This window comes from Giraffa tippelskirchi, chromosome 5 (genome assembly GCF_054371585.1).
Source record: "Giraffa tippelskirchi isolate mGirTip1 chromosome 5, T2T-mGirTip1v1.2.pri, whole genome shotgun sequence".
Lineage (NCBI taxonomy): Eukaryota > Metazoa > Chordata > Mammalia > Artiodactyla > Giraffidae > Giraffa > Giraffa tippelskirchi.
The window spans coordinates 85,150,144-85,176,707 of record NC_137279.1 but is presented as its reverse complement, the minus strand read 5'-3'; the positions used below and the strand labels follow the sequence as shown (position 1 = coordinate 85,176,707).

At 39.4% G+C, this 26,564-nt stretch overlaps 1 long non-coding RNA gene across 1 annotated transcript in view; it reads right to left on the bottom strand.

Moving 5' to 3' along the window:
• LOC145507412 (uncharacterized) overlaps nt 1-26,285 on the bottom strand; it is a 29,697-nt gene extending 3,412 nt beyond the window's left edge. The window contains exons 1-2 of the long non-coding RNA XR_014054839.1: nt 26,129-26,285; nt 723-779 (exon numbers count right to left, since the gene is read on the bottom strand). This is a non-coding gene — a long non-coding RNA (uncharacterized LOC145507412). The remainder of the gene's footprint in view (nt 1-722; nt 780-26,128) is intronic.
• Between the last annotated feature and the right edge of the window lie 279 nt (nt 26,286-26,564).

Genomic DNA, 26,564 nt, shown 5'->3' with positions numbered 1-26,564 from the left:
GTCTGTCCTAAATTGGGCTCTCCAAGAAAATAACATTATAAGCAAAGAAGCCCATGCAAAAGCAAATAAACTAGTTTGTATAAATGGTGCTAATGTCTATAGATTATGGATCAGTAGCCAAACTGGCCAACATGATTAACACTGGAATTGAGAAGCCAAACTGCATTCTGGCAAAAGAGGGTAAGCACTCTGTGGTTAATTAGGTTTTACTCAAGTACATTGGCTTCTCACAAGGTATTTATTCCTCCTCAGAACACAAATTAGTGTCAATCTTTTAGTAGTTAATTTAGAAATAGGATATATGGAGGGATGATTTATGGAGGGGTGGCATGCCCATTGGTGTCCATTCTTGGTCTTAGATAGCATGTTTCTGAAAGTCTAAGATGCTATCTATTTAAATGGCTCTCTGTAGGGCTGATTTGCTGGGATTCTCTCCTTATTGTCAAGTAGTTGTGTCTGTGCTGCAGACATCATGGGACTGGACTGGTAGGGCATGATCCTCAGATGGCAAAGATACTAAACTATGCCAACATCACCATCACTTTCTTTATCCTCTACTGTGTGAGATATTCCCATTCCCCTTTGATTAGAGACTCTCCTGCCTCTTTATTCAGGTTCCCAATGACTGTGCCCACTGTACTTAGAAGAAGCCCTCTCTCTGAGTCACACTGATTGTTGAGCCTTTTTCCATCACTGCTACCAACATCAAAGTTCTTTCTCACCCTAGACATCTTCGTGGGCTGGCAATTCCTGTGTCTTCTTGAGTAGGGGTGAATCCTCTGTTGGGAAGAAGGACTTAATTTCACAAACTGGTCTAGGTAGCATTCTATGCAGCTCACCTCTCAGTTCAGCTTTCTCCCACCACCCACTCACACCCACATCATGTGTGGTAAACATTCAGGGATTTCATTACCTGGATTTTATAGCTCAAGCCTTTTCCATAAAGTCTCAACTGAAAATAGCTTTGCTTAACATTTCTATAATGACATTCCAATTTTGTTTTATCCTTCCATCTGTATGCTCACTCCATTCAAATTCACAGTAGTCTGCCCTTAGGCATTTTCCTAAAATAGGGGCCCTTTCTTGAGTCCTCCAAATATTCAGTCTACAGTCTAGGAAGAGATTGCTTCCTCAGATTCTTGAATTCAGTTCTTCTTCCTTTCTAACCTCTTTTAAAATGGTTTTGGGTATTTCTGTCTCCCCTTGTCAATATGTTTTTTCTCCTGATGAACAGTCTCCTGAGCTAGTTATTAGGCTAAGTGTAAGTCAATTATCATATCATGAGTGCCAGCCATATTCTAGGCACTGCTATTGGATAGGCAAGGAGCATGAAAGACTCCCCAAAATCTCATTCCTTCGTGGATGAACTCTGGATGCAAAAATCAAAGGAAACTGTGAAAGAGAAATTAGTCCTTTTTTTCATTTTTAATTTCCTGCCTTAATAGTCATGGTGAGTCAAATAGAAGAAATAAACGATCATAATGTTGTCTAAAAGTAGGGAATGTAATTCTTGCTCCCAGAAAGTTGGGCATTTAAAAAACATTTTGTTTAAATAATTATCACCACTTTTATCTTTGAGGGGAAATGAGAGTCATTAGAGAGAGGCAAACAATGAGACCTGAGACATCCACTTTTTTATGTTGCTGTTTTTAAGCAGAAATTCTTTAAACAGCATTCTGGGTGCTCCATTCCTTAGTTCTTGACCACTTCATCTGACATTTTCAAGGTGTAGTAGTAGTAGTGTTAGTCACTCAGTTGTGGCCTACTCTTTGTGACCCGGCCACTCCTCTGTCCATGGAATTCTCCAGGCAAGAATACTGGAGTGGGTAGCCATTCCCTTCTCCAGTGGATCTTCCAACCCAGGGATCAAATCCAGGTCTCCTGCGTTGCAAGCAGATTCTTTACCGTCTGAGCTACAGGGAAGATGTAATCGAGATAACTTCAACGCCAAGCAGCTTTTGTGGTGTGGTAGAGGGGTCAGTTCCAGCCTTGAACTCAGGCATCTAAGGGGGAGCATCTGTGCTTCATGTGTGTACATAAGAGTTTTTATTTCCTTGGCACAAACTAGGAGAAACATTCTTCTCTTCAACCAGAAGCTTCTGGGAAACCACCTTTTACTTAAACCAGTGGGCTTTAAATTACATCTTTCAGTGTTTTTTGTTTGGATTAAGGCATTATACCTTTAGAGTTCCTCTGTGAAATGTGTGCTTGGAGAGGTAAAATTTTATGCTAGTTAAGACAGCATGTTATCCTGGAAAGGAATAAAAAAGCTGTGCAATCAAAAAATGTGGGCTTGAATTCCAGCTGTGTTACTTACTGGCTGAGTGGTTTTTGTTTGAGGGGTTCCAACTTCAATCTATCTTTCTCTACAAAATGAGACTAATAGTCATGTCTGTGTCATAGCTTGTTTAAGTAAAATAACATCTGTGAGTAATATGTTGTAAACTTTGAGTTGAATAACAGATTACTTGTTCATTATTTATTCTATATTACATCCCATACTCCTCACCATTAAGCATTCTGGTATGACTCACCATTTTCATTTTTGGCCCAACTCCTACCAAAATCATCTATGATTGCATCATGCATACAACTGCCCATGCAACAACCTAGTATTAAACTCCTTGATCCTTAAATTCTTCTTCCAATTCAATAACCCAAGCACATGATTGAAGCAGGGCCTTGGAATGCACTTAACTCTGGAATGTTAAACTCTAGTTTTCTGAGGTCTGACTATCCAATTCTATCCTTATAGCCATTATATTCCCCTCTGTCAACCTATTCTTCAACTTTCTTGAGACTTTCTTCTTTGCATTTTTCTTTTTGTTCTCAATTCATCATTTTCTTTGAGGTTTCTCTTCTTGTCCGATTTGATCTAAATCTCTAGTGAGTCTTTAAATGACTTTCACCAGCACTTCAGTATCCACAGACTCCTAACCCTCTATCAGTTCAGTTCAGTCGCTCAGTCGCATCCGACTCTTTGCAACCTGATGAACCACAGCACGAAAGGCCTCCCTGTCCATCACCAACTCCCTGAGTCCACCCAAACCCATGTCCATCGAGTCAGTGATGCCATCTAGCCATCTCATCCTCTGTCGTCCCCTTCTCCTCCTGCCCTCAATCTTTCCCAGCATCAGGGTCTTTTCCAATGAATCAGCTCTTCACATCAGGTAGCCAAAGTATTGGAGTTTCAGCTTCAACATCAGTCCTTCCAATGAACACCCAGGACTGATCCCCTTTAGGATGGACTGGTTGGATCTCCTTGCAGTCCAAGGGACTCTCGAGTCTTCTCCAACACCACAGTTCAAAAGCATCAATTCTTCAGTGCTCAGCTTTCTTTATAGTCCAACTCTCACATAGAAGAGAGTTGGAAAAACCATAGCCTTGACTAGACGGACCTTTCATAGCCATGGATAAACCCAGACAGGTGCTTTCACCACTCATACACTTGAACTGTTAAGCATTACAAAAGGCTATTACATATCTGTGTGTATTGTTACCACTAGAAATGTGTGGTCTCCATCTCAGTGGTAACTCCTGTATTGTGTGACAAATTTTTTACCTGCCTCTGCTCTCTCTTCTGTCCCTCACAGAAGCTAGTTTATGCTTTCTTTACACTTCTCAGATCTTTACTCCATCTTTTCTGCAATTTCAGCAGATTTATACAGGGAAAAAAATGAAGCTATCAGACACTAACTCCTTTACCATCTTACCGCTGACCCTACAAAACTGCAACTTACTTCAGTGTATATTCACCCTAGCTATTTCTGCTTCTATAACAAAGGAAGAGGTTTTTCTTCTCCAGTTCAGCGCTGTTTTCTTCACATTTTCTACCTCTTATCACCTGTTCCTATAATGGATGGAACTTATACTTTCATAATCCTTTTCTATCTTGTATTTGCTGTCTTTTCTCTTTTTTTAACTTCTTTAAAGTAAGATGTAAACACAATTAAGTTCCTTTAACAGTAATTTTTTAAACATATTCCCCTTAAACCTTGTTTCCTTCTCTATCTGCATCCTATGTTTATCCTTACTTTTGCAATTAAACTTATGGGAAGATCCAGTCATTTAACTGGGACTCAGAAACTTGCAGTGACAATAGTCTCCTCCCTTTCATTGATCCTCTCACATTTACTTACCCATTAAATTGTATGGCTATTCCTTATTTAATATTTCTTGTATTCATTTCCACATCCATTTCATGGCCATCATCATCTTGTCATCTGTTTTTATTCTTACAGTTGTCACTTAACTTGTCTCTCTTACTCTGGACTTGCATCTCTCAAATCACCAAAGATGTTTCTAAAGCACAGTGTTTTTCTTCAGTGGTGCCTTTTATAGGCTAAAGTTCAAACTCTTTAGAAGGTGATAACGAGCTCTCAGTGACTTATCTCCATGCCTTGCCTCAATGTTTAATGTTCACACCCGTCAACTCTGCCTATCAAATGCTTATTCATTCTTGAAAATTCAGCTTAAAGCTCTCTGTGAATTCTTACTCTACTCTTGACATCCCACAAGCTTTCTCATTTCCTTTTAGTAGAATGAATCTTTTTCTCTTTTGTACAACTAAATTTTTTTGTCTAGGGCTTTCTAGATGGTGCAGTAAAGAATCCACCTGACAATACAGGAGACACAAGAGTCGAGTGTTCAATCCCTGGGTTGGGAAGATCCCCTGGAGTAGGAAATGGCAACCCACTCCAGTATTCTTGCCTGAAAAACCCCATGGACAGAGGAGCCTGGTGGGCTATAGTCCATGGAGTTGCAGAGTCAGACTCAACTGAGCATACACACACATATTACAGGTTTATATCTCAGCATCTTTGACACTTTATTATATTTAGCATTTCTCTCATTTAATAGACTGCAAGGTAAGAGAAAGCAGGGACATATCTCATTTGTTGGTATATTTCCAATACCCACTACAGTTTCCAGAGAATATCTAGTACTTTAGTATTTTTAAAGAAATAAGTGGAGGAGTTGGAACCTTAAGTGGGCCTGGGAAAATGAGTAGAATAAAATGATATAGTAAAAAAATAAAGTTGAAAGATGCTCCAGAGAGAGAAAGAGGCAACAGTTATAAAAATTATGTATTTTATGATTCTGGGAAGTGCCATTCACATGGTGTTATGAAATAAATGTTTGTTTTCCCAGAAAAATCATATGTTGAACCCTAATCCCTGATGTATTAGTATTTGAAGGTGGTGACTTTGGGAGGTAATTAGCTTAGATGAAGTCGGGTAGAACCCTCATAATGAGATTAGTGCCCTTGTAAAAAGAGACACTAGAGAGCTCTGTCTCTCGGTCTCTCTCTGTCTTTTTCTCTTTCTGTCTCTCAGGACACAGAACATAGCCTCCTATAAGCCAGGAAGAGATCTCTCATCAAAAACTGAATTGACTAGCACCTTGATCTTGGACTTCGCAACTTCCAGAACTCTTAAGAAAATAACTGTCTGTTGTGTAAGCCACCAGTATAGTGGTATTTTGGTATTTTGCCATGTCAACTTGAGCAGTCTCAGATACATGGTAATTTTTGTTAGCATCTAGCAATTCTTTGATCATCCAAACCAGAGGTTATTTTTCTATCCTATGAAACTCTGAAATGCTTTTCCTCCACACTACTCTAACCGTTACATATTGAAAGATGCACATCTTATCTAAACTGAAAGCATCTGGAAGGCCAGGATTCAGTCTGTTTATGAATCATGCCCCCTACAATCTGCACAACCACACATGGCACTTCTATTCTAAATCTGTTCCAAAGTTATAATATATGCAGTCAGGTTGGCATTATTGGGGGTTATGTGAGTTGAATAAAGGTTAGGGAGGGAGAATAAAGATTGAAGAGCATAGATCATAAATAAAAATCATGAAACGAAAATTACATGTTCTGAACTTCTAAACCTTTAATTTATGTATTATGGAAAAATTTTGAAAATAATTCTTCTAAAATTACCTGAGTAGTGCCTGACCTCTCCATAAATTTCATTTATTCTCAGACATACATGTGACCATATTTGGCAAATTAATCAAGGAGTTAATATTAATTTTCTCAAACTAAAGTATTAATTTGCTTCTGAGTGATTAATACATAACTAACTATACCATCACTTCATGGCAAATAGATGGGGAAACAGTGGAAACAGTGTTAGACTTTATTTTGGGGGGCTCCAAAATCACTGCAGATGGTGACTGCAGCTATGAAATTAAAAGACGCTTGTTTCTTGGAAGAAAAGGTATGCCCAATCTAGACAGCATATTAAAAAGCAGAGATATTACTTTGCCAACAAATGTACATCTAGTCAAGGCTATGGTTTTTCCAGTAGTCATGTATGGATGTGAGAGTTGGACGGTGAAGAAAGCTGACCTCTGAAGAATTGATGCTTTTGAACTGTGGTGTTGGAGAAGATTCTTGAGAGTCCCTTGGACTTCAAGGAGATCCAACCAGTCCATACTAAAGGAGATCAGTCCTGAGTGTTCATTGGAAGGACTGATGTTGAAGCTGAAACTCCAATACTCTGGCCACCTCATGCGAAGAGTTGACTCATTGGAAAAGACCCTGATGCTGGGAAGGATTGGGGGTGGGAGAAGAAGGGGATGACAGAGGAGGAGATGGTTGGATGGCATCACCGACTCAATGGATATGAGTTTGGGTAAACTCCAGGAGTTGGTGATGGACAGGGAGGCCTTGCGTGCTGTAGTCCATGGGGTCGCAAAGAGTCAGATGTGACTGAGCAACTGAATTGAACTATATCTTATCTGATCCAACTGGTCCTCACTATTCTAGTAAATTTGAATGAGGTTTGTCTGACACCTAAGGTTTCATGGTTTTACTAGGTAACTCAAACTTTTATCTGCTCAGCTCCTATTAAGGAAAACAATGTGTAAATGAGACATAAAATGTTTCAGTGCTAGAGTAATTAGGCTTATCTTCTTTTCTAAAAGTACAGTTATTCAAACACAAACATAGCTTCTACATGAGATAGAGCCATAGTTTGAACTATAGTTGTTACAGTTTGAACTATAGCCACAGTTTGATCAGAACTAGCATAAGAAGAAGCTTGAACTACCTTATGCAGAGCCAAGAGATTTTTTTTCTCATAGTCAGAGAATATTAGAGAGAGATCAAGGCTGCTTTATTCAATAGTTTCATTTTACAGACAAGGAAACTGAGGTCCTGAGAGTTGAAGCAACTCAAATAATGTCTGCATTGATTTTATTTTCTATTTTCTATATTCTTGATGCTCTTGCAATTGAAGCCTTGATATTGGAGTCACTGCCCCTCCTAGGGCTAGCTAATTCTTAGAGAGAGCATGTGGCTCCCCCGTGTGCATGCTTTTGATACATAAACCAACAAATCCAGAGCTCCCAATTCTAACTCTCTCCTGTATCAAACTCTCACACACCAAGATTCCCTCTACCCTAAATTACTCTGGTACAGAACTAGAAACCACCTTTATAGTACAAGCTCTCTGAAATTATTTTAACTACCCAATCCTAAATTTAATTCACATGTCTATGCTGCCTCACTTATTCCTTCCTGTCAGTTCAGTTCAGTTCAGTCACTTAGTCACGTCTGACTCTTTGCGACCCCATGGACTGCAGCACGCTAGGTCTCCCTGTCCATCACCAACTCCCGAAGCTTGCTCAAACTCACATCCATTGAGTCGGTGATGCCATCCAACCATCTCATCCTCTGTCGTCCCCTTCTCCTTCCACCTTCAATCTTTCCCAACATCAGGGTCTTTTCCAATGAGTCAATTCTTCACATCAGGTGGCCAAAGCATTGGAGTTTCAAATCCCTTGGACTGAAAGGAGATCAAATCAGTCCATCCTAAAGGAAATTGGTCCTGAATATTCACTGGAAGCGGAGAAGGCAATGGCAGCCCACTCCAGTACTCTTGCCTGGAGAATCCCATGGATGGAGGAGCCTGGTAGGCGACCCATGTGGTCGCTAGGAGTCGGACACGACTGAGTGACTTCCCTTTCACTTTTCTCTTTCATGCATTGGAGAAGGAAATGATAACCCACTCCAGTGTTCTTGCCTGGAGAATCCCAGGGATGGGGGAGCCTGGTGGGCTGTCTATGGGGTCGCACAGTTGGACACGACTGAAGTGACTTAGCAGCAGCAGCAGCAGCATTCATTGGAAGGACTGATGCTTAAGCTGAAACTTCAATACTTCCTTCCTGTGAGAATCCCAATAAAGGCCGTGGGCTGTGCCATCTCCTATGGCCTTTTAATCTACCTCCCCCCAAACTAGGAATCTCCTTCTGCCTCCTGCCCAAACTGGGAATTTCCCATGTGGTACAGCATGTTGTGCTGGAGAAGGAAATGGCAACCCACTCCAGTACTCTTGCCTGGAGAATCCCAGGGATGGGGGAGCCAGGTGGGCTGCCGTCTATGGGGTCGCACAGAGTCGGACACGACTGAAGTGACTTAGCAGCAGCAGCCCAGCATGTTGTGCTATGTATCCTGTTTCTAAGAAACTGTGAGTGTCAACTTCTTCCTTCATGACAATCATTTCTGTGTCTGCTATATTATCCATATATGATGAAACAAATTTCAGGTGCATTTTCACTGGTAGAAGAAAGTCACGTACATTAGTAGCAAAAGATTTGTGACTAGGACCAGAGTCTCCAGACTTCCAGAACTCTGTTCTTTGTACTAGCCCCTTGGAGCATCTCCTGCAGTTCTAAAAGGGATGGAGAAACCAGAAATGTATCTCTGGAGAGAACCAAAGGAAGATAAAGAGATAAATTACTCTTGGAAACTAAATGCTTTTTAAAGTTCTATACAAATGTGTGGCATTACTACAGTTTCTGGGAATATTTAAAGTCTAAGAAATAGTTATGAGTGTGTATTCTTGTGGTTACATGTGGGAAAGGGTTACTATGAAATTGGGCTAGTGCTTGAGAAGAGCATCTAAGTTTGATCACCTGTGTTTGTATTTATTCAAGGTTCTATGCTCAGCATAGTGGTATATTAGATCAAGGAGTCCAATCCTTGCCTCCAGTTACTTTCAGTCTGGATAATGCTGGGAAAGATTGAGGGCAGGAGGAGAAGGGGATGACAGAGGATGAGATGGTTGAATGGCATCACCAACTCAATGGATATGGGTTTGGGTGGACTCTGGGAGTTGGTGACGGACAGGGAGGCCTGGCGTGCTGCGGTTCATGGGGTTGCAAAGAGTCGGACACAACTAAGTGACTGAACTGAATATATATATATATATATATATATCTTTTCAACATATCAGGGCTGGAGGGATGTAAGAAAAAAAGGCACTACAGGATTACAGAGGAGAAATCTGTTCTGGTTGGGATAATCCAAGAAGGTTCTCTGTCCATTCACTGACTTCACATATTTCATATCAACATTGTTTATCATGTGACAGAGTCACATTCAAACTTATCCTAGAAATTAATTTGGCTGTCTTTTTTCCTTTTGTCAAATGTTTGAAATTGGAGGATAATTGCTTTACAGTGTTGTGTTAGTTTCTGCTTTACAACCACACGAATAAGCATTAAGCATACATATATCCCATCTCTCCTGAGCCTCCTTCCCACTTACCCGCATCTCATCCCTTTAAGGTCATCAGAGACCACCAAGCTGAGCTCCCTGTTTTGTACACATATGGGAATGAAAATACCCAAGTATCCACCTGCGTATCTCGATATGCTTGAAATAAGGGAATTTTGAAGTGAACTTTGTGCGCTCCATGCCTGAGGAAATTAAAAGATGGTGTGTGTATTCCTAACAGGCCCAGAAAAAGAACTGACACCTATTAGAAATAAAGGACTAGGAAAAGCACTAAAAGGCCATCTTTATGAGAAACAGAGAAATTTGAGGCCCACAAAGTGCTATTGAGGCCCAGGCAACAATGTGATGCAGATATGGGAAAAAGAACTACTCATTGCTCCAAAGAATTTGGCATGTTTCTTGGAAAACCATGAAAACTAAAGGGGACTGAGTTTTCAAGCACATGAAGGGTTTGAAAGCACACGAAACTAGCAGTCAAGGCAATAGTGAGGGATCCCAAACAAGTGCAGACAGTGAGAATGAGGTGAGGACAGAAAAAGATAAGTAAAATTATCCCTGAGGATTCCTGAGAGTAAGATTCCTTGACTTGGGTTGGAGCTATATTGTCCTGAATCAGTTTGGGACCTTAAGGCAGGTAAATTCGGGAAGGTCAGTTTTCGTTCCAATCCCAAAGAAAGGCAATGCCAAAGAATGCTCAAACTACCGCACAATTGCACTTATCTCACATGCTAGTAAAGTAATGCTCAAAATTCTCCAAGCCAGGCTTCAGCAATACGTGAACCGTGAACTTCCAGATGTTCAAGCTGGTTTTAGAAAAGGCAGAGGAACCAGAGATCAAATTGCCAATATCCGCTGGATCATCGAAAAAGCAAGAGAGTCCCAGAAAAACATCTATGTCTGCTTTATTGACTATGCCAAAGCCTTTGACTGTGTGGATCACAATAAACTGTGGAAAATTCTGAAAGAGATGGGAATACCAGACCATCTGACCTGTCTCCTGAGAAACCTGTATGCAGGTCAGGAAGCAACAGTTAGAACTGGACATGGAACAACGGACTGGTTCCAAATAGGAAAAGGAGTATGTCAAGGCTGTATATTGTCACCCTGCTTATTTAACTTATATGCAGAGTACATCATGAGAAACGCTGCGCTGGAAGAAACACAAGCTGGAATCAAGATTGCCGGGAGAAATATCAATAACCTCAGATATGTGGATGACACCACCCTTATGGCAGAAAGTGAAGAAGAACTAAAGAGCCTCTTGATGAAGGTGAAAGAGGAGAGTGAAAAAGTTGGCTTAAAGCTCAACGTTCAGAAAACTAAGATCATGGCATCTGGTCCCATCACTTCATGGGAAATAGATGGGGAAACAGTGGAAACAGTGTCAGACTTTATTTTGGGGGGCTCCAGAATCACTGCTGATGGTGATTGCAGCCATGAAATTAAAAGACGCTTACTCCTTGGAAGGAAGGTTATGGCCAACCTAGATAGCATATTTAAAAGCAGAGACATTACTTCGCCAACAAAAGTCCGTCTAGTCAAGGCTATGGTTTTTCCAGTGGTCATGTATGGATGTGAGAGTTGGACGGTGAAGAAAGCTGAGTGCCGAAGAACTGATGCTTTTGAACTGTGGTGTTGGAGAGGACTCTTGAGAGTCCCTTGGACTGCAAGGAGATCCAATCAATCCATCCTAAAAGAGATCAATCCTGGGTGTTCATTGGAAGGTCTGATGTTGAAGCTGAAACTCCAATACTTTGGCCACCTCATGCGAAGAGTTGACTCATTGGAAAAGACCCTAATGCTGGTTAGAATTGGGGGCGGGAGGAGAAGGGGACGACAGAGGATGAGATGGTTGGATGGCATCACCGACTCGATGGACATGGGTTTGGGTAGACTCCGGGAGTTGGTGATGGACAGAGAGGCCTGGCGTGCTGTAATTCATGGGGTCTCAAAGAGTCGGACACGACTGAGCAACTTAACTGAACTGAACTGAATATTAATATTACTTTATTTATATGCACCCTAGAGCTACAGGGACTGGAGACATGTTTGTTAACTTTGGTTACATATTAACTTTTTCATTTTATCATCAGAGGAGCACCATACAACTCTCTTGTTCAGCTGCTTAGTCACTTAGACTCTTTGCAAGCCACATGGACTGTAGCCTGCCAGGCTCCTCTGTCCATGGAATTTTCCAGGCAAGAATACTGGAGCAGGTTGCCATTTCCTACACCAGGGGATCTTCCTGACCCAGGGATGGAAACCTCATCTTGCTTCTCTTGCATTGGCAGGCAGATTCCTTACCACAAGCACCACCTGTGAAGCCCCACCATACAACCATTATGTTACTATTAATTCCATTTAATATATAGTGAAAAAAGATAACTGAAGATTTTTAAATGCCAGAATCAGTTATTGGTAAAAAAAAAATGGAATACAGCCTCACAGTTTTCTGATTTCTGGTTTACCATTGACTTCTGTTTCATGTTGTTTCTTTCTTTCTTCTTTTTCTAAAAAATATTTCACTATTTCTTTTTGGCTGCACTGGGTTTTAGTTGTGGCACACAGAATTTTCGTTGAGGCATGCAACATCTTTTGTGTGGTGCCCAGGCTCAGCAGTTGTAGTGCACTGTGGCATATGGGATCTTAGTTCCCTGACCAGGAATCAAACCTGCATCCTCTTCCCTGGAAGGCAGATTTCTTAACCACTGGACCACCTTCATGCTCTTTCTGAACTATCATAGTCAGCCCTCTGTATCTGTGGACTCTGCACCTATGGATTCAATCAACTATGGATCAAAAATATTTGGAGAAAAATGTTTTCAGTCCCAAAGAGCAAAATTTGAATTTGCCTTGTATGGTCAACTATTTACGTAGCACTTATGTTGAATTTACAAATATTTCATATGCATGTATATGTTGAATTTACATTGTTTAAGGTATTAAGGAGATCCAATCAATCTATCCTAAAGTAGATCAATCCTGGGTGTTCATTGGAAGGACTAATGTTGAAGCTGAAACTCCAATACCTTGGCCACCTCATGCGAAGAGTTGACTTATTGGAAAAGACCCTAATGCTGCGTAGGATTGGGGGCAGAAGGAGAAGGGGACGACAGAGGATGAGATGGTTGGATGGCATCACCGACTCGATGGACAAGGGTTTGGGTAGACTCTGGGAGTTGGTGATGGACAGAGAGGCCTGGCGTGCTGCAATTCATGGGGTTGGAAAGAGTCGGACACGACTGAGCGACTGAACTGAATTAATAGAGATGATTTAAAGTATATGGGGGAATCTGCATGGGTTATAGGCAAACACTATGCCATTTTTTATAAGGGACTTGAACATCGATAAATTTTGGTATCCACGGGTGGTCCTGAAAAGAATCCCCATTGGATACAGAGGGATAACTATATGTAGAAGATAAAAAATGTTATTTAACCTCCAATCTGCATGCATAGAAAACTGACTTGACTGCTTTACTTCCCTAGAATGACCTTTCTTTTCCCCTTAATGAATTGAGTGAATGAACCACTTATTTTGACATATTTGACTCTGTCAAGTCCTACTGGAAAAGGGGACATAATCTCAAATACAGCAATAAAAATAGGAGGCCTATATTATTAAACACTAAAGAGTAAGTATTTACCAATAAATTCTACTTACAATTTTGTGACTGCATAAAATTATTATGTATGTGATTGGAGTTACTCCCCCTAACCACTCAGAGATCTTTGAATTCTTGACACAGTTCTTTTTTCTTACCTAAACTGTTCACAAGGACATTATAGCCTGTTATAATTCTGTGTGCCCCCAAAATTTGTATCTGAAGCCTTAATCCCCAATGTGAGTATTTGGAGATGGCATTTTGGGGAGGTAATTAAGTCATAAAAGAACCCCCATGAATATAATTATTTCTCATATCAAGAGACACCAGATCAATGAACCCTCTCTGCCATATTAGGATATAGCAAAAGGTTGTTGTTGTTGTTGTTCAGTTGCTATGTCATGTCTGACTCTGTAACCCCAAGAATTGCAGCACGCCAAGCTTTCCTGTCCTTCACCATCTCCCAGAGTTTGCTCAAACTCATGTCCATTGAGTCAGTGATGCCATCTAACCATCTCATTCTCTGTTGCCCTCTTCTCCTCCTGCCCTCAATCTTTCCAAGCATCAGGGTCTTTTCTAATGAGTCAGCTGTTAGCATCAGGTGGCCAAAGTATTGGAGTTTCAGCTTCAGCATCAATCCTTCCAGTGTATATGCAGAGTTGATTTCCTTTAGGATTGATTGGTTTGATCTCCTTGCAGTCCAAGGGACTCTCAAGAGTCTTCTCCAGCACCACAATTCTAAAGCATCAATTCTTTGGTACTCAGCCATCTTTATGGTCCAACTCTACATCCATACATGACTACTGGAAAAAACATAGCTTTGACTCTACAGAGCTTTGTTGGCAAAGTGATGTCTCTGCTTTTTAATATGCTGTCTAGGTTTGTCATAGGTTTTCTTCCAAGGAGAAAGCATCTTCTAATTTCGTAGCTACAGTCACCATCTCAGTGATTTTGGAGGCTAAGAAATAAAATTGGCCACCGTTTCCATTGCTTCCCCATCTATTTGCCATGAAGTGATGGGACCAGATGCTGTGATCTTAGTGTTTTGAATGTTGAGTTTTAAGCCAGCATTTTCACTCTCCTCTTTCACCCTCATCAAGAGGTTCTTTAGATCCTCTTCACTTTCTGCCATTAGAGTGGTATCATCTGCATATCTGTGAAGCAGGAAATGGCAACCCACTCCAGTATTCTTGCCTGGAAAATCCCATGGACAGAGAAGCCTGGTGGGCTACAGTCTATAGGGTCGCAAAGAGTCAGACACGACTGATTATGAGCACATCTGCATATATGAGGTTGTTGATATTTCTCCCTACAATCTTGATTCCAGCTTGGGATTCATCCTGCAAACTGGTAACAGGGCTCTCAGTAGGAACTGAATCTGTCAGCTCCTTGGTCTTGGACTTCCCAGCCTCTAGAAGAGTGGGAAATAAATGGTTTTGCTTAAACCACCCAGTAGTCAGTTAGTGTGTGCATGCTCAATCACTTCAATCATGTTCGCATGGACTGGAGTCCACCAGGCTCCTCTGTCCATGGATTCTCCAGGCAAGAATACTGGAGTGTGTTGCCATTTCCTCTTCCAGGGAATCTTCCCAACACAGAGATCAAACCCATGTCTCTTTTGTCTCCTGCATTGGCAGGCAGATTCTTTATCACTAGCACCACCGGGGAAGCCTCAGGTACAGCAGCTCAAACTGGCTAAGACATAGTCCTATAGTGAATTTATTCTACGGGGGCTTCAGAAAGTGAACTCGCCTGTTGAAAAGAAAGTTTATTGAGCAAATAAATAGAACTACTGACAATCTGTCTTAAAATTTTAAAAAGTTCTACAGTTTTCATCATTAATGAAACTGGTGCCTCTGTTATCTGGATGTTTCTCTTCTGAAGACAACAGAAAAGTCAAAAGTCCTTTAGGGAATTAAGGATCTAAATTTCCCATAAACTCTTACTATTGAAAGCAGAGTTAATCAAGTCAGACAAGAAGGAAAAATAATCATTATGCAACTCAGTCTTTGTCTAAATATACAAAGTCAGACTTGCACAGAGACCTTGGTCTTTGTCATTCCTCAAGGGTTTTTAAAACATTTTCTGGAATAACTTTATTGGAGTATAATTTAAGGGTTATGAAACTAGCCTACTAGTAAGTATACAGTTTGATAGTAAATTTATAGAGATTTTCAACCATCACTACAGCCTTAGAACTTTTTTAAATCACACCCAAATTTTCCTGCAACGTCAATTGTAGTATTTCCGATCTACTCTTATTTGTTGAGAGGTTTTTATCATCAGTAGGTATTCAGTGTTGTCAAATGATTTGTCTGCATTTATTGAGGTAGTCTTGCATTTGGGGTCCTTAATTCTATTAATGTGTTATAACACACTGTTTTTTCTAATTCCACTTGGTCATGGTATATAGTGCATTTTATATGTTGCAAATTTGGTTTGCCAACATTTAATTAAAGACTTTCATGTCTTTGTTCATGAGATATTTGGTAGGTAGTTTTCTTTCCTCTTGATATCTTTGTCTGGATTCAGTATTATAGCAATAGTATTCATAGGTGAGCTGGAAAATGCTCCCTCTCACTGTTTGTTTTCTGAATTTATTATAGATTATATAATTTATTATACATTTCTTATTTAAACATTTGCTAGAGTGGAACAGAATAACCAGATATAAGTAATCTGGCTCTGAGTTTTACTTTGTAGGAAAAGTTTTAAGTACTAATTCAATGTCTTTACTTGGTAGAGATTAATTAAAATTTTCCAATTTATGCTTTTCTAGAAATGCCCATGTCATTTAAGTTGTCTAATTTGTTGGCATGAAATTGTTTATGATAGTTCCTTACAATGCTTTAAATTTCTTTAGGATCAGAAGTAATATCTCCTCTTTCACTCTTGATTTTGGTAAACTGTGCTTCTCTTATTTTCTGGTACAGTCTAGCTAAGAATTGGCCAATTTTTTTTGTTTTTTTATTTCATTAATTATCTTTATTCTTTTTTTTTCTATTTACTGATTTCTTCTCTGTCATTATTTCTTTTGACTTACATTCCACTTTTCTAATCTTTTAAAGGTAGAAGCTTAGTTTTTTAATGTGATAGCTTGCTTCCCTTCTGATATAGGTTATCAAGAGCTATATACATTCTCTTTCAGCATTACTTGAGCTGCATCCTAAAATTTTTGATATCTTAGATTTTTGCTTTCACTCATTCAAAATTAAACCTTTTTATCTGTATGAAATAGCTTAGTAGTATATTGACTATAGGATTTTCACTTGGTCCTTTTTTTATATAAATTTGCTTTGTTGAAATTCTCTATTCATTGAATTAATGCTATCATACTTCCCTTTAATACTTTAAACATGGTTTCCTTTAGTTCTGTGAACATACATATAATAGTTACTTTGAAGACTTTGCTAAATCCAACATATAGGGGCATTCAGAGGCAATTTATATTGACTGCTATTTTTCCATAAATATGGCCACAATTTCTTGTTTCTTTTCAGCTCTTCCAATTTTTTTGTTGTTGAATGTTAGGTTTTTAAAATAATATCTTGTAGGTAGTGTCTCTGAATTCTGATTTTCCCTGGTGATGGTTGTGATTGTCCTGCTTGCTCAGTAACTTGTCTGGAAAAACTTGTGGAGCCTGATTCCCTGAAATGCTGGTCACTGATGTCTTTTTTTTTAAGTTTGTAGTTCTAGTGGTCACCACTGTATATGCATAACTCAGTGTTTAGCCAAAGATTAGTCATATTGTACTCAAACACTTCACTGCATAAAAGCATTCACTCGGGACTTCCCTGTGGTCCAGCTTTTAAGAATCTGCCTTCCCAATGTAGGGGACACAGTTTTGATCCCTGGTCAGGGAACTAAGACCCTACATGCCACAGGGGAACTAAGCCCAAGCCCCAACTAGAGAAGCCTACACACCACAACCATTGAGCCCATGTGCTCTAGAGCCCATGCTTCACAATGAGAGAATCCCATGTGTGCCACAGATAGAGAAAGCCCAGTTGCCACAACAAAGACCAGTGCGGACAAAAAAAAAAAAAAAAAAAGACAAAAAATCATTCACTCTCTGCTGGTGGACTATGTATGCGTTGGTGTCAATTTTAATTTTTTCCTCTGAGACAAATAAAAAGTCAACATGGTTCAGAGTGAAATTGTATATGTCCCATGTTCCCTGAGGAGAGATTTACTGATTTGGAGTCACAGCTGCAAAGTGGTTGCTCTTTCCCTTCTCAACTGTACTCTGCTTCACCTCCAGGCAGTTTCTCTGTGTGGAAGGCTAGGTCAAAGAAAATTTAAGAATGGTTCTTTCAGCTTTATTCTCTTTATAGTCTTCATCTGGACCTGGTCTTTATAGAAACATTCTCCAACCTCTACCTGTCTCCTCAACCCATACTTCTTGCTTATTTACCCACACTACTTGGTCTCATTGGTTCAGTTAAAGAACCATAGATGAGCTGTTAGGACAATGCCATTTACTAGTTTATTTATACCCTGGCAGATGTTTAAAATAATGGTTATACACTGGTTCATGCCATTGGATTATATGTTACAGCTGGTGACTACAAGTGGGAGATTTCTGAGAAGCTATTCTACCCACTGAATTCTTTCATATGCCTTCTGGATAGACAAGACATCAAGAACCTCTTTCATAGGATTCCTCCAATATATCTTCCAATGCATAAGCCTCAATATTTCCACCACAGCTTTCTCATTAATTTGTCCAAATGTTACAAAGTTGAATCAATTGCATACATATTTTAAGGCTTCCTTATGTCCTTTTTTCAGTTTATTAAAGATGGAGTTTTATTCTAAATTTTTGGTTGCTTGTTATATTCACTGCTTTTCCTGAAGGCAGACCTTCAGTGTGTCACTGTAATTTGAAGTCCCCAAATCTATTATTAACCCTTTCTAAATATCCTGATAAATGAGCATTTTGTGATCCATAAAGGCAGAAAACAGATTAAAACTTTTCTTTAGAAATTATATTAATTTAAAAGCACAGAGTCTCTATAGAGACTTATAAGCCCTTCCCTTCTATTTTTTTTCAAGCAACAGACACAGTAGAACCTATACATTTAGGTCAAAGAAAGGACCTACTCACCCTATTAGCTCTGAGGTTATATTAGAGTTCTGTATTTAAGCAAAAAAATGCATAGCAAGAATAATAATATGCAAATGAATTTTGATGAGCGAAAGAGAGTTTAAAGCTTCATAACAGTATTGTATAGTGGAAAGAGCTCTGGACTGGGAGTCAATGGAATCATTTGTTTTTCCACTGTATAATCTGATTTCCAATGCCATGATTTTGGCAAAGATTACCAAACATGACCCTATGGCCAAATTCCATGATTCTTTTCAAGCCCTATCTCTCTAGCCCTCACTGCAACATTTGATACTGTTAACCACTCACTTCTTGAAATTCAACTCTCTCCTTTATCAGTTATAATCTATTCCATCAAGTCTCCCTTTTTCTTCTCTAATCATTTCTCAATAGCTGTGTTTACATTTTACAGATTTTTAAACAGGGTCAGACATTCTTCATTATTTATGTGCTCTCTTTAGTTATCTCATCCACAATAATAATATTAACGAAGATCTTTATGTTGATGACTCTCAAATCAGTTCAGTTCAGTTCAGTTGCTCAGTCCTGTCTGACTCTCTGTGACCCCATGGACTGCAGCACATCAGGTCTCCCTGTCCATCATCAACTCCCGAGGCTTGCTCAAACTCATGTCCATTGAGTCAGTGATGCCATCCAACCATCTCATCCTGTGTTGTCCCCTTCTCCTCCTGCCTTCAATCTTCCCCAGCATCAGGGTCTTTCCCAATGAGTCAGTTCTTCGCATCAGGTGGCCAATGATTATCATGAACTACAGATTCACAGAGTACGTACAGAGTACGTCAAGGCTGTATATTGTCACCCTGCTTATTTAACTTATATGCAGAGTACATCATGAGAAACGCTGTGCTGGAAGAAACACAAGCTGGAATCAAGATTGCCGGGAGAAATATCAATAACCTCAGATATGCGGATGACACCACCCTTATGGCAGAAAGTGAAGAAGAACTAAAGAGCCTCTTGATGAAGGTGAAAGAGGAGAGTGAAAAAGTCGGCTTAAAGCTCAACGTTCAGAAAACTAAGATCATGGCATCTGGTCCCATCACTTCATGGGAAATAGATGGGGAAACAGTGGAAATAGTGTCAGACTTCATTTTTCTGGGCTCCAAAATCACTGCTGATGGTGATTGCAGCCATGAAATTAAAAGACGCTTACTCCTTGGAAGGAAGGTTATGGCCAACCTAGATAGCATATTTAAAAGCAGAGACATTACTTTGTCAACAAAAGTCCGTCTAGTCAAGGCTATGGTTTTTCCAGTGGTCATGTATGGATGTGAGAGTTGGACGGTGAAGAAAGCTGAGCACCGAAGAATTGATGCTTTTGAACTGTGGTGTCGGAGAAGACTCTTGAGAGTCCCTTGGACTGCAAGGAGATCCAATCAATCCATCCTAAAAGAGATCAATCCTGGGTGTTCATTGGAAGGTCTGATGTTGAAGCTGCAACTCCAATACTTTGGGCACCTCATGCGAAGGGTTGACTCATTGGAGAAGACCCTAATGCTGGGTAGGATTGGGGGCGGGAGGAGAAGGGGACGACAGAGGATGAGATGGTTGGATGGCATCACCGACTCGATGGACATGGGTTTGGGTAGACTCTGGGAGTTGGTGATGGACAGAGAGGCCTGGCGTGCTGCAATTCATGGGGTTGGAAAGAGTCGGACACGACTGAGAGACTGAACTGAACTGAACAGATTCACATATCTTTTTACACATCAAATTGGATGTCCCACAAGCACCTCACACTCTTTCAAAACTGAATTCGTTTTTTATTTCCAAACAAACCTTTCCTATTCCAGTACTTAAGCACCATCATCTCTGCAGCCACCCAAGTTGGAAACTGGAAAGCAGTCATAAACTCCGCACCCTTGACAATTTTACCTCCTTGTATTTCTTGAACTGCTTCTCTTTGGCATTTCTAGGTTGGCATATTCTAGTTTTATCACCTTGGCATATTACAGTTTCATCGCTGTGCTAGATCATGGCCTCATCAATACTTGCTCAGACTGCTCTAAACACTTCCTAATTAGTTGCTTTTCTTTAATACTATAACCAGAAGATCACATAAATTCACATTCAAAATATTCTCAAGCTTAAAACTCTCTGGATGCCCCATATTACTGTTTCAAAGATTAAGCTTCCAAGTTCTGTCAGTGTTGCCCTATAAGACCTTGTCCCTACTTATCAGAGCTCTTGCCACCTTCTGCCTCCACATTTTTCTGCTCATTATTTCCTGTATATGCAATACCCTATCCCTTTGCTGCTATAGTTTACTTTTCCCTGGAATGCCCTTCCTATCATCCTTGGTTTGGCTAATCTATGTGTCATCTTCTCCAGAAACTCCATATTAGGTACTCTCTTTACCTCTATCCTAGTACTTACAATAATACCATGCTCAATATTTAAATCTAGAGAATGCATAGATTGCATGGCTCTCCAATCAGATAGTAGGTAATCAGATCAAAGAAAGGATTTTTTTTTAATCTTTGTAAGTGTTTAATATAACTATGTTACATTAAACTTAATTGTGCTATTGACTCAGACCTTGGAAAAATCCATCTTTCTGAATTTTATATTTTACACTTTGAAACACTGTGGTGGAGTTAGTTGAACTTTTAGACCTCTTCTTGATCTAAAATGCTGATTACATAATTCTATTATCTTCTGATTCTGTGCAAGTGTATCCCATTTCATATTTAATCTTACAAACAACATCTGATCAGTATCTCCTCTGTAAAACTCTTTCTAAAATACTGCATAAAATTTATTTACAGCTTACTAAGCCATCCTGATATATTTATAGAGATGTCTTTCTAATAATCCAGTTCAGTTCAGTCTCTCAGTCGTGTCTGACTCTTTGTGACCCCATGAATCGCAGCACGCCAGACCTCCCTGTCCATCACCAACTGCCGGAGTCTACCCAAACCCATGTTCACTGAGTCGGTGATGCCATCCAACTGTCTTATCCTCTTTCATCCCCTTCACCTCCTGCTCTCAATCTTTCCCAGCATCAGGGTCTTTTCCAATAAGTCAGCTCTTTGCATCAGGTGGCCAAAGTATTGGAGTTTCAGCTTCAACACCAGTCCTTCCAATGAACACCCAGGACTGATCTCCTTTAGGATGGACTGGTTGGTTCTCCTTGCAGTCCAAGGGACTCTCAAGAGTCTTCTCCAACACCACAATTCAAAAGCATCAATTCTTTGGTGCTCAGCTTTCTTCCCAGTCCAACTCTCACATCCATACGTGACTACTGGAAAAACTATAGCCTTGACTAGATGGACCATTGTTGACAGAGTAATGTCTCTGCTTTTTAATATGCTGTCTAGGTTGGTCATAACTTTCCTTCCAAGGAGTAAGCATCTTTTAATTTCATGGCTGCAATCACCATCTGCAGTGATTCTGGAGCCCCCCAAAATAAAGTCAGCCACTGTTTCCACTGTTTGCCCATCTATTTGCCATGAAGTCATGGGACCGGATGCCATGATTCAATTATACCTTTATTTGTTGCCAGCAAAGGTTTATTTGTTCTCTTGTAATAAATATCAAATTAATGTTATATTCTTGTTTCTCATGGCAATACATCCATATATAAGTATGTTGCCCATAAGATACTTGTAGCTCACAGAGAGGAAAGTAATAAATCCTTAAAAAATTTCAGACTTCAGGGCTTCCATAATTGAAAGAGAAAAATATAGGCTTTCAAATACCAAAAAAGATTCTTCTCTTGATTCCTTTTTCATATATTCACTAAAGAAAGCGTCTGTTTGATATTCCATGATATCAGCCCAATCTGAAATCTTCTACTCACCATTAAATACAGTCCTGAAAATGACTGTTATAATAAGAAACATCATTTGGATAGAATTCTTTGGGTTTAAGACTAGAGATAAAAAAAAAAAAGGACAAAGTTATGCTTGTAAGTGGCAACCACAGGAATTTAATAATTTAAAATAATAGAAGAGTTCAAATTGTTATTTCCCATCCCATGGATTTTATTGACGTAACCAACTGAATCAAAAGATTTCTTTGATACCAGATGAATCCCTAGTGGTGCAAATAGTTTCAGGGCATCCATTCTGAGAAAGTGAAATCAGGTCATTAAAAAAAGATAGGGTCCTCTGTTGAATCAAAGAACTCTCTGCTACCTCAATCGCTGGTACAGCTTCGTTATTTTATTTAATGTATTGCTAATTCCAAGGGGGGGGGAAGGCATAGATGTACCAAAAAAATTACTTTCCAAATCCAAATGGAAATGATTTTTGATGTTATAAGGCATTTAGGATTAGACTGATTTCTATCTCCCCCTTCTCATTATTCTGAAAAATCTGGAGTTGTCAATAGACCCAATGTAGCATAACTATCATACTTGTGGGACTGATAAATAATCTCTGTGATACGGACTAAATGTTAATAAGGAAAGAGAAAATAACATGTGTTCAGGTTCTATCAGCCATATTACTCTGATAAAACAACATTTTAAGCATATTGATATCATCTATTTTTACCATTTAATCATAGGTTGACAGTAAAACCACTAGCATTAATGATCTGGGGAATATGTTTCAGGGGAAACCAGGTACTTCTTTTTAGTTTCATTTCTCCATTTAAAATTTAGATAACTTTCATTTTGGAGACGACACAAAATTTTAAGTAATATTTTAATTATTTGTCAAAGTAATCTAAGCATATTTAGGTGATGTAGAAAATATTCAAGAGTATAAAGAAGTACACAAAAGTTGCCATGATCTTACTCTGGAGGCAACTACAGTAAACAACAAGGGTTAACCTGTACATATAGTGTTACGTTCTGCCTTTAAAAAATTTGATCGTATATTGTGAGTGTTTGCTTTAATGGAACTTAGACTAGAAAAGGAAGCACAAGATTTTTATGTAAAAAAATATGACTGAAAACTGCAAATAGAAAATCTATTCCATTAGTGAACTTAAATAAACAGATTATGTAGATTTGAAAAAAGGAGGGAGCTTGAGTTATTTCCTGGAAAAGAACTATAGAATGAGCACAGAATAGTCTGCTGTTAATGAGAAAACTAAAGTCACCACTGCGCTATGTAGGGAATTTGGAAACCAAGCAAAATCAGGATTGTCAGTTAGGACCATAACTGAAATTTTTGTTACCTGATCCAACATATATATGTAGTCCAGAAGAGGGGTCAAAATACTTGCATTCTTTCCCCATCAAAATACCCACCAATTCAAAAGAAACAGATTCAGATAATGATGGGTAATATTTATAAAATGCTCAATTGTCACCTATTGTTCTAAGAAATTTACATGGATAATTCACTTAATTCTTAAAATAACTCTTTGAATTTAGGACTATCTTCCTCATTTAACAAGATGATAAATTCAACCTTAGCCATCTGATTCCAGAGAATCTGACCTTAATTACATCATACTGCTTCCCAGATCAAGATATGCATGTTGCTCTGCCTTCTTTCCATTTTTTTTCTCTTCCTTTTCTGCCCATCCACACTCCAATCCCAGGTACTTCACTCCCTTTTGCAGGTACACCATCAAGATGTCAAAGGTTTAAGCAAATACCCTGTCTCCATCTTTGATGAACAGCATATTATAAAGCAGAGACATCACTTTGCCAGCAAAGGTTCGTATAGTCAAAGCTATGATTTTTTGCACTAGTCATGTAAGGATGTGAGTTGGACCATAAAGAAGGCTGAGCATTGAAGAACTGATGCTTTTGAATTGTGGTGCTGGAAAATTCCTTGGACAGCAAGATCAAACCAGTCAATCCGAAAGAAAACCAACCCTGAATATGCATTTGAAAGGTTGATGCTGAAGCTGAATCTCCAATAGTTTGGCCACCTCATGGGAAGAGCTGACTCAATGAAAAAGACCCTGATGCTGGGAAAGCTTGAGGGCAGGAGAAGAAGGGGATGACAGAGGATGAGATGATTGTATGGCATTACTGACTCAGTTGACATGAGTTTGAGCAAACTGAGGGAGATAGTGAAGGACAGGACAAGGAACCCTGGCGTGCTGCAGTTCATGGGGTCACAAAGAGTCGACACAACTTAGTGACTGAACAATAACAATCCTTGATGGATGGCATCAGATTGGTATTGTGAATCTTCAGAGGAGGCTTTTTGACCCTTAAATTCTTCAGATCATGGTATTTACAAGACAGGACATTTCTTTTTCTCGATATATTGACTCTCACTTGTTATGCTAGCCAAATCTGAATCTTTTTTTTCTTCACAGAACCAGGCAGAGGAGAGGAAAAAGGAATAAGGGAGAAAGAGAATGTCATCCTACTACAAGTGTAATCAGAACAAAGAACAGAATGAAATACATTTCCAAAAGTTTCATAAAAGCACAATTCAATCATGTTTGAATTTATGATGAATAAATTATTCTGAAGGATCTGTAACAGCAAAGTTAATGTTTTGTTTTATCTTATTTTTTGAGCTGGAAATTTTTGATTGCTAAGTCATTAAGGAACATCAGCAAGATTGATTTTGCTTGGAAACTGTTCATTTGGTTTTTTGGAGAAAAAAAAATACTGCCACTACTGTCTACTATGGTTAAGTTTGTAGACTGAAGTTTGTCTTTCTTTCATTTCATTTCTGACTGATTTGACAAATATTTGTTGAACACTGAAAATACACAAGATCCAATTCTAGGACTGAACGGGAAACAGGACATAGAGATATGAAATATCTATTACACATGTATATTATTTCACCTGGAGTGGCAGGACATATACAAGCATGTATGTATAGAGTGAAAGTGTTACTCTCTCAATTGTGTCCAACTCTTTGTGACCTCATGGAGTGTAGCCCACCAGGCTCCTCTGTCCATGGAATTCTCCAGGCAAGAATACCAGAATGGTTGCCATTCCCTTCTCCAGGGGATATTCCCGAAACAAGGATCAAACCCAGGGTCTCCTGCACTGCAGGCAAATTCTTTACCATCTGAGCCACCAGGGAAGCCCATATATATATATAACAATTGGGTAAATTTCAAACTACTCTAATGACTGCTATTATGTAGGCCAAGTAGATCACTACTCACCTTGTGGCTGCTGGCAAGAAACACAATCCACACTTGCTTTTAAAAGAACATTCACATTTCTGTGATAGAAACACACAATCTAGAGGACAGCCAGTTGTAGGTTTCCCTTGTCCCTATTCTGAAAACTAAACACTGCGTTTCACAAGAATTATTAAGCCAATAGTATGTTCTCTCTCTCTTTCTCCCCCCTTGGGGGTAGGCACTGGAGGGATGCAGAAAAGAGCTGAATGTATAAACTCTTGAAACCACATGATCTAATTGGACAGTGCAGTTGTACAACCTTAGAAGAACAAATTATCCCCTTTTATCAGAGAAGTGAGTTCTCTGAGCAACATCTCAGTGTTTAAAATGCAAGTCTGATCTTGAGAAGCCTTGGGCCTGCAGTGGCTTTGGTTGCTGACCAGAGACCGAGGTCGGGTCACAGTGGTGAAAGCACTAAATCCTAACCAGTAGACCAGTGGTCAGTGACAAGGCCCAGGCTCTGGTTTTGCAGAAAAGAATTCCCACAAAGATGGAAAGTAGTGAGACAAAAATGAAAAGTGAAAGTGTTAGTCACACAGTCATGTCCAACTCTTTGAGACTCTATGGACTGCCGCCTGCCAGGCTCCTCTGTCCATAGAATTTTCCAGGCAAGGATATTGGAGTGGCTTGCCATTTCCTACTCCAGGACAATGAGGAATATGTGGTCTTAAATCTCTTCTCTGGGCATAGCCTAGCCTCCTCCATCATCCTGCTTTTGTGAAGCTTCTGCTATTATGGAGTTTCTGTCCACAGGGGAGAAACTGTTCAGCCTGGAGCCCATCTATCTCCTACCTCAAGTCTTCCTTCCTTTACAGCTTTTAAATATTGGGAGAAAAGGTTCGTAGAGAAGCCAGTTGGAGAATAGCAACTAACGTTTCTCCCTTCTTTTCTCATGTCGTTTCCAAACTTGGAGGGCTTCTGAAATAACAATACCAGGAGAGGGTTATCACTATAATGAACAATTAAGGAGTACATATGAAATGCCTCATAAAGCTATAAATACAAGTGTATTATATATACAAGTTATCATTCTTTGTTGATAGTGAATCTAAAATAAATACTTGGATGTTTTCTTATGGAAGGAAACTATGCATCACTGAGATGAAAAATTTTGAAAAATAATGACTTGGATTCTGTTTCCTAGAGGCCAGTGTTACGGCTTCTGAGTAAACATCATTGCTCTATGATTTTTATCTAGTAGGTGTTATTCTTTCCTAACTTAGAGACA